Genomic DNA, 8,117 nt, shown 5'->3' on the forward strand with positions numbered 1-8,117 from the left:
CAAGGGACATGAATAGGCAATTTTCAGGTAAAGAAATCAAAACTATCAATAAGCACATGAAAAAGTGCTCTAATCTCTAAAAATTAGAGGAATGCAAATAAAAATAACTCTGGGGTACCACCTCACACCCAGCAGATTGGCTAACATGACAGAAAAGGAAAGTCATAAATGTTGGAGGGGATGTGGCAAAATTGGGACAATGCGTTGCTGGTAGAGTTGTGAATTGATCCAACCATTCTGGATTTGCAATTCAGAACTATGCCCAAAGAGTGCTAAAAGACCATCTACCCTTTGATCCAGCCATACCACTGCTGGGTTTATACCCTAAAGAGATCATAGGGGGAAAGGCTTGTACAAAAATATTTATAGCCGCACTCTTTGTGGTGGCAAAAAACTAGAAAACAAGGATATGCCCTTCTAATGGGGAATGGATGAACAAATTATGGTATCTGATGGTGATGGAATACTACTGTACTCAAAGGAATAATGAACTGGAGGAATTCCATATGAACTGGAAAGGCCTCCAGGAACTGATATAGAGTAAAAGGAGCAAAACCAGGAGAACAACATACACAGAGACAGATACACTGTGGTAAAATCAAATATAATAAACTTCTCTACTAGCAACAATGCAATGATCCAGGAAAATTCTGAGGGACTTATGAGAAAGAACACTATTCACATTCAGAGGAAGAACTGTGGGAGTAAAAACACAGAAGAAAAACAACTTCTTGATCACATGGGTTGATGGGGATATGATTGGGGATATTGATTCTAAAGGAGCACCCTAGGGCAAATATCAATAATATGGAAATAGGTCTTGATCAGTGGCCAGTGGAATTGTACTGCATAGGCTATGGGAGGGGAGAAGGGAAGGAGAAGGATAGAACATGAATCTTGCAACCATGGAAAAATATTCTAAATTAATTAATTAAATAAAAAATTGAAAATTAAAATAAATTTATATCACTTCAACCAACTTGCACATACCTAAATGCTTAGGAAAATCAGTCAATTTAATGTAATGTATCTTCAAAATTTGAGATAAATTTCCAAAGCCAAATGTTTTAGGACTGTGAGACTGTAAAGACTTAATGTTTTTAAATGAATCTATATTGAATGATTTCATTTGAAGCATAGCTTCAAATGTACAAAGAAAAGGAAGGAAGTAATCTTTGGCTGTTTATTTAGGACAAGCATCAGTTTCTAATGAAGAATACTGAATTCAGTACTTATTTTTCATGTATCTCCTTATAAATGTGAGCCACTAGATTTTGAGTCTTTTTTTACTCACAAAAAAATCACTTAGAAATAATGACAGTGTTTTACTAAGTGTTTAGTGTGAGAAATAATTTAATCCCTACCCTATTTGACTAATTTGCCCATTTTTACCCATGCAAAATGAGTTATTTTACCCCTATGCTAATTCCTAATCAGTATTATCCAGCTTATAATGTGATCCCACAAGGGAAGTGATTATTTCTTTGGTATTAAGAGACATTAACATGCATCCAGTTATTTAAGTATAATCAACACATATTAGGAATAATTAGATTAGGTGAAATAGATTCTTTTTTTACATTAGATTTTAAACCTATAGATTCTGACTTTAAACTTGTCAGAATATGTACTCACCTGAACACAAAAATGTCCTAATTGGAAGACCTCCACCCATGTAGCCTGATCAGTGAGTGTCACAATGGGCAGATAAGACCTCCAGACCTCCACCTTGGGTCATCTGAGTACTACCGGATAGAGATGTTCTAACGGGGTAGAAAATGTCTCCTAGTTATTTTAGAAGTTCATTTTCCAAGACTTGGATGGGATTCTGCCTATGCTGTACTTAACCTCAGGGAAATAGTTTAAAGCCCATTATCCAACAATTGCCCTTTACTCTGAGATTTATTGGCCCTTTACTCTTTGAAGCCCAATTTGAACATTGGATCACCAATGAGATGCTGTATTTTGTGCAGCACTATCTGAACTGTCTGGGACCTAGGGTTAAAACTTGTACTCTGAAGCATGAAGGGATCTTGGATTGTAAGGAAGGTTTGAGATCTTATTTGGTGAAGGGGGCCAGGTCCCCTTAATAAATAATTATTGCCTTGGAGCTTTGCCACAGTGATTTTATTTACATATTGGATAATTTCTGGCATTTCACTAGTTAATGATTTAGAAATCATTAACTTCCTGACTTGTTATGTGGTTGACAAGAAGCTCTATTTCTGACCATCCTGAGGCCAACAAGTTTTTTTCCCTTTTCTCTTCTCAATGTATGTACATACAATGTATGTACCTCCAGGTACCATATTTGTCTTATGAAAGAAATGGGTAGGTAACATTTATTTCTCTTTTCACTTAAAAAAAAAACATTATTTGAAAGTTTCTTGATGGTTAAAGAGAACGGTTTTATGTGTAACTAAATCTATTGTGATTTTATTGTCAATCATTAAATATAATTACTAAAACATATCCAAAGTCTGTGCATTTAGACATTTTTATGGATAAGTAGCTATAGATATTCAAATGGACTGGAAAGGAATTCAGTAGTTCTTTATCATTCCCAAGATAAATTGTAAAACATATTATTAAGGAACATCATCTTTGTTTTTTTCCTTTGTTTTTCACATTAACACTTCAAAATATGTTTGGTTTTTTTTTTCTACTGGCATAATAGCAGAAGTTTTATAGCTATTTATACAATTATAGCTATCATGAGTACTTTTAGTATGTGCATTTACCTAATGAAAAACATTTAAAAGCTAATTACATCTCTCTTAATTTTCAAATTAAACAGTCTAATCTTATTGCTTTAAGTTTAATAATCTATTGAAAATTAAAACTCTTATATCTATATTACACATATCTTTCTCCTATCTCTCCTTTTAGGATATATTATTCTATCATTCAGTCAACATGTAATATACAGACATAATCTTAATTATTGTACCAATGAGTCTAGAGATATTAATTCTAAAACCTGGTTAGTTTTAACTGCCTGGGAAGTTGACAATTACGGTACATAAACTCAGGACAGGAAAATCAAAGCAATAGAGTTATTTATACTTGTATCCCATTATAGTGGCTCAGAGATGCTTGATATTTGTACCAATAATTTCAGTTATAAAATATTTACAGTTCTCTTGTTACGGTGAAAGAACTTTGCTTTTAAAAAGGAAATGATATAGTTATGGTTATAAAAGTGTCAGGACTATCCTTCAGGTTTAGACCTAACATCACATAGGCATACCAGGACCAAATTCACTTAGATCTCTTTGATTTCAGATAGAAATCATAAATACCTTTTGGATTAGCCAATCATACAACAGAGTTGTACAGTTATCCATAGGATGTCATAGCCAGGCTCAGAATCAACCAGGTAGGAACTATTTCTGTTCAAATAGGAAATAGGAGGGAAAACAGACTCAAGAGGTCCTTTCCATTATCTTTATAAAGCCATCTTCTCAACCTTCCCAAGGCCCTATAATCATCAGATCACAATTCATTTAAGTAGCTCCTGACATTTACTTTGAACAACAAATTACTTGCTTAACAATAATATGAAACAGTTATACTTGAACTCAAAATTCTGACCAAATTAAATTATAGTTCCATCTGATATAGCAAGCTCCACTGCTCAAATTTAGAGGAGGGTAGAGTATTTTTTCTCTTTTTGTTGCAATAATAGTTAACAATAAGTAACATTTATCTTCAGTACTTGTTAAATACATATAAGATCTTTCTAAAGCCTATTCTTTTCTACTTTAATAATATCCTGGTACAAAACCAATCATTGGACAAGGCTCTCATTAGTCACATACATTCTTTAGTTCCCTCTTTCACATAGCTGGTAAGATTTTACAACACTGCCATGATTGAAGGCCTAGGGTCATGGTGGCAAACCTATGGCACAAGTGCCAAAAAGGGCATGCAGAACCCTCTCAGCCTCAGGGCTAGAGTGGAGTTTGGTTTGAAGGGAGCATAGCCCACAGCATGGCTGATAGCTGGAGGGGAGCAGAACACTCAGGTTATTTTGTGCCTGTCATCATTCTCCCCTCTGCCCAGCAGCCCAATGGAGTACTTCCTCTCTCCCCTTTTGGAATAAGGAGGAGTGGCTGGGGGGCATAGTAGGAGGTCAGCTGTGGCATTTGGTCTTGGGGCAAAGGGCTGGTATGGTACTTGGTCTTGGGGGTGGAGCCTGACACTGTACCTCTAAAAGTTTCGCCATCACTGGTCTAGAGAACTTGACGTCTCCAAAGAATTTTAAAGATAATGAGCATTTATAAGGAATTTTTTCCCAAACACTAAATTATTATCATTATTATTCAACTTAAAGTGAAAAATATCTAATTAAATATGTAAGGCAGGTTTTTAAAAACCATAATGACAAAAAGATCTAATAAATGAAGGTTCAAATTCTCAATTTTCCAGTATTCAGTTCAAAAGAGAAGCTAATCTCTCAATAATATAAATAAATGCAGGGTGCTCCAAGTATGATTTTTCAAATCAACAGCATTTCTTATATAATGGTTTTCCATAATAATAATACAAAACATTTAGGTATATAATAATTATATAAGACCATATTATGGACTTAAAATAGGAAAAATGAAACAAAACTTGTCGTCAATCCAATGGCATCAATTCAGTTGAATGCATTTTTGTGTTATCTTATGTTGAAGCTCATTTCATCCATCTTTTAGTTTGAGCATTTTACACTAGCTGCATTCAGAAACCAGAAAAGATAAAATTATTCTTAGAGTTACAAGAGTGACATCAGTAATTACCATCTAGAACAGAGAGATCAATCGTGATGTAAATAATCATTTTCCATTATAAATTTATCAAAGTCCAAATCCAAATGTTAAAAAGCTCAATTAAAATTTTTGTTACTTCACTCCCTCTCCTTTTCTATATCAATGAGAGTGTCAAAATCAGATTGGGGATCATGAGAAAACTTAAAATTAACTTGAACTATATGAGGCAGAAATAAGCACTACTCCATTATGAAATAAGAATTTTATGGGCATGGAAATCTTCCTATTTTCTTATCTAAATGAGTTACAAGACTGACTGATACTTTTCTGCAACAATTCCTTTGCTAAATTCTTGGCTTCTCCTTTGACCTATGACAAGATTTTTTATGCAATACCAACTAACTCTAAAACTTATACTTTGCCCAAAATAAAAATTTCAATATTTAAAATCAGTTTCCAATATTGTCATGAAAATTTTCCAGTCAAATTTCTTTAGAACTTGAAAATGCATGGTCTATTCTAATTCATTCTCCGTGACTTTGTTTCTAATTTATCCATACAATTAAATTCCACCAAATCATTCACAGAAATCTTAAAAATGAAAGTTGCCTTATTTCCAAATCATTTGCTCTCTAATTTAAATAACTTTCCCTCTTTTCAAGATAGGAAGAAGAGTCAGTAATGGGTGTTCTTAAGTACAAGAGAATGCCTTAAGAGTATAAAACCATTTTCCCCCTTTCTTTGCTTTTAGATATCACAGGAGATAAAATTTTAAAATGTCTTTGGTTCTGTTTATTCTGTAGTCAGTAAAATCACCTTCTTCCCTTACACTAAAACCATAAATCTGTCATTCTCCTGGGAAGAGAGAATGATAGAAGGGTCTGCTGTTTATATGTTCCATAGTCATAGGGAACTGTAACCCCAAAATCCTACTAGGTTCGTTCAGATTTTCACCAAATTTGGTAAACAGATTTCCTTTCTGTTTACAAATCCAGCCTCTAATTAGTTTGCACTGCTATAAATTTCTGCAAAGGGGAAAAGGATCTCTCTTTCTTATCTTTTTCTTTTTTTGCATTCCCAACTTGACCAGAATTAGAAACACAAAAATGAGAATATATATCTTTTGAAACTTGGCTGAAGAAGTTCTCATTTTTTCTTACCCATTGTTAAGACAATAGGGCTTTACATTTTCCTGCAAGTTTTCAAAAAGATAGTCTTTATAATAGCTAGATCACAACTAGATCAATTCTTTTTATCAAGTCAGTATCATTCCTAGAGTGGTCTCAGATACAGAGTCAATTTCTTTCAATTCAGGGTGCTTCTCCACAGGTAAAATTTCCAGTCCCCATCCCCTCCTGAAACAGAAAGCACATAGTAACCAAACCAGTTGCCTTTTCTCCCAAGAATTCCAAAATACTACTTTAGAATATAATAGTACAAAACCACACAGAAAGGCTCTTCTCAGCAAATCAATAACAACAAAAAACCCTTTAATTTTAAATTAATAGTACTATTTGAATGGAGGGTTTGGCGACAGTAAGATTTTTTAATTATTTCTTCTCTTATTGCATATTAGCTAGATTTTTCTTTTCTTTCTGACTATCCAAATCATTCTTATTTATTAGAGGTATAATACCAATCCCAAAGATAATCCATTGCTTTGGATGGGTGGTTTATAAAAATCTTCTTAGAGAACACAGTTTATGTATCTTCAAATGAACCTTCCTCCAGCCACTATGCATCTGACCTTTCGTAAGTATCAACATTCCAAATATAACAGAGATGTACTAATCTCTTGAGAGAGATACCTGCCAGCAACTTATAGGTTTCCCATATTTTTCTATCATGTCAGCCAATGTCTCTAGGTCATATCTCTTGAGAATCCTGCTACCCATTTTCAAGTTTATCATATCTCGTCTCCATTTTCTTCAAAAGCTATTACTTTCCAAAGAACCAGATGATTAGCAGAGTCCCAGCAAGGAGACCTTAAAAGAAAATCAAGGTCTCTTACCTGATAGAAATTTCCCACAAATAGCCATAGGAAGATTGTTTGCTGCTCCTCCACTACCTGAGGATCCTGCCAACCATATCAAATCATTGGGTTGAAGTGAACCTATATGCATACAATCCTTAAAATAATACAATTTATTGAAAAGATGAAAACAGGAGCATCCAGAGACTGGCAGCCTGTGAAACTATGGAGAAAAACCAGTAAGAATGCTACAAAAATAACATGCATAATACATTATTTCTCAGAATTATCTCAATGCAATTATTTTTTTATCCCATTATTTCACCATTGGTAAATTTGTCATGATCTAGGTTCACCAATAACCCTGGCATAACATTGGCAGAACAGTCTGTTTAAATTTAGTTGCAGTACATATACCTGGTCCTTGGCAGGAGCTAAGGAATTAAAGATGACTCCCCAAAACCATGAAATGTAACAATTTCACTTCCCTAAGATGTCTGTTATAATTTTACTTAATCCTTACACTTTGAAGATTTGTTTAAAGTTTGGCAAGTCACCAACACTGCTGAGGAAACATTTTCCAATAGTGGAAAGAGTTATTTATCTAACACATATTTATAATAAAGCTAATCAAATATTAGTTATCAAAAACATTATTCTAGCAAAATGGGTCCTGTACCATATTACTAGTAATCATCATAATGGCTAAGAAATCTTTTACTTCTGAAAAACTTGGCCTTGGTATATTTTATATCTAATTGTTTTGTCTACTTAATTCAGACATTCCCTTGTAAAGTAACAATGGTGTTTATCTTTGTTTTGAGTACTTCCAAAGCATGTCATCAGTGATTAACAAACACTGAAAATCTTCAGTAAGGTTCTCCTGTTTGGTCTGCCACTTTCAGATACATGAATCTGAGGAAACAGAAAAACTATCAGCTCATATTTCTTGGAGCCAAAACTAAACAGGAATATAACAAAGAGCAAGGTTAGGAAATGTGCATGTCACACCTGCTGAAAACTTTAGATTTTATTTTCTAAAAGTCAGAACAGTTTGTATTTTAATAAGGGCTTGAAAAAATACTATAATGTCCGGTGCTCAAGACTTCAAGCAATACTTGGGCTACAGAAGGCTTTGATTAAAAAAAGAAAGTTTCCAGTCCAACAAAGTAATTCAAGTGGCAGTGGAATTACTAGGCCAGTACCCAAGAATCTTGCCAACTACATCAAATAATTAGTTTGAAAAGAAGTTATATAGGTACAGGCTTTGAGATAATTTAGTTTATTTCTCGCAGTTATTTGCTATTTTTTTTTTTTTTTTGCCTTAGATGAAATAAATTCCCAGGGAAAAGAAAAATGTCATCAGTGTATTTCTACAATTCCTAGTT

This window comes from Gracilinanus agilis, chromosome 1 (assembly GCF_016433145.1).
Source record: "Gracilinanus agilis isolate LMUSP501 chromosome 1, AgileGrace, whole genome shotgun sequence".
Lineage (NCBI taxonomy): Eukaryota > Metazoa > Chordata > Mammalia > Didelphimorphia > Didelphidae > Gracilinanus > Gracilinanus agilis.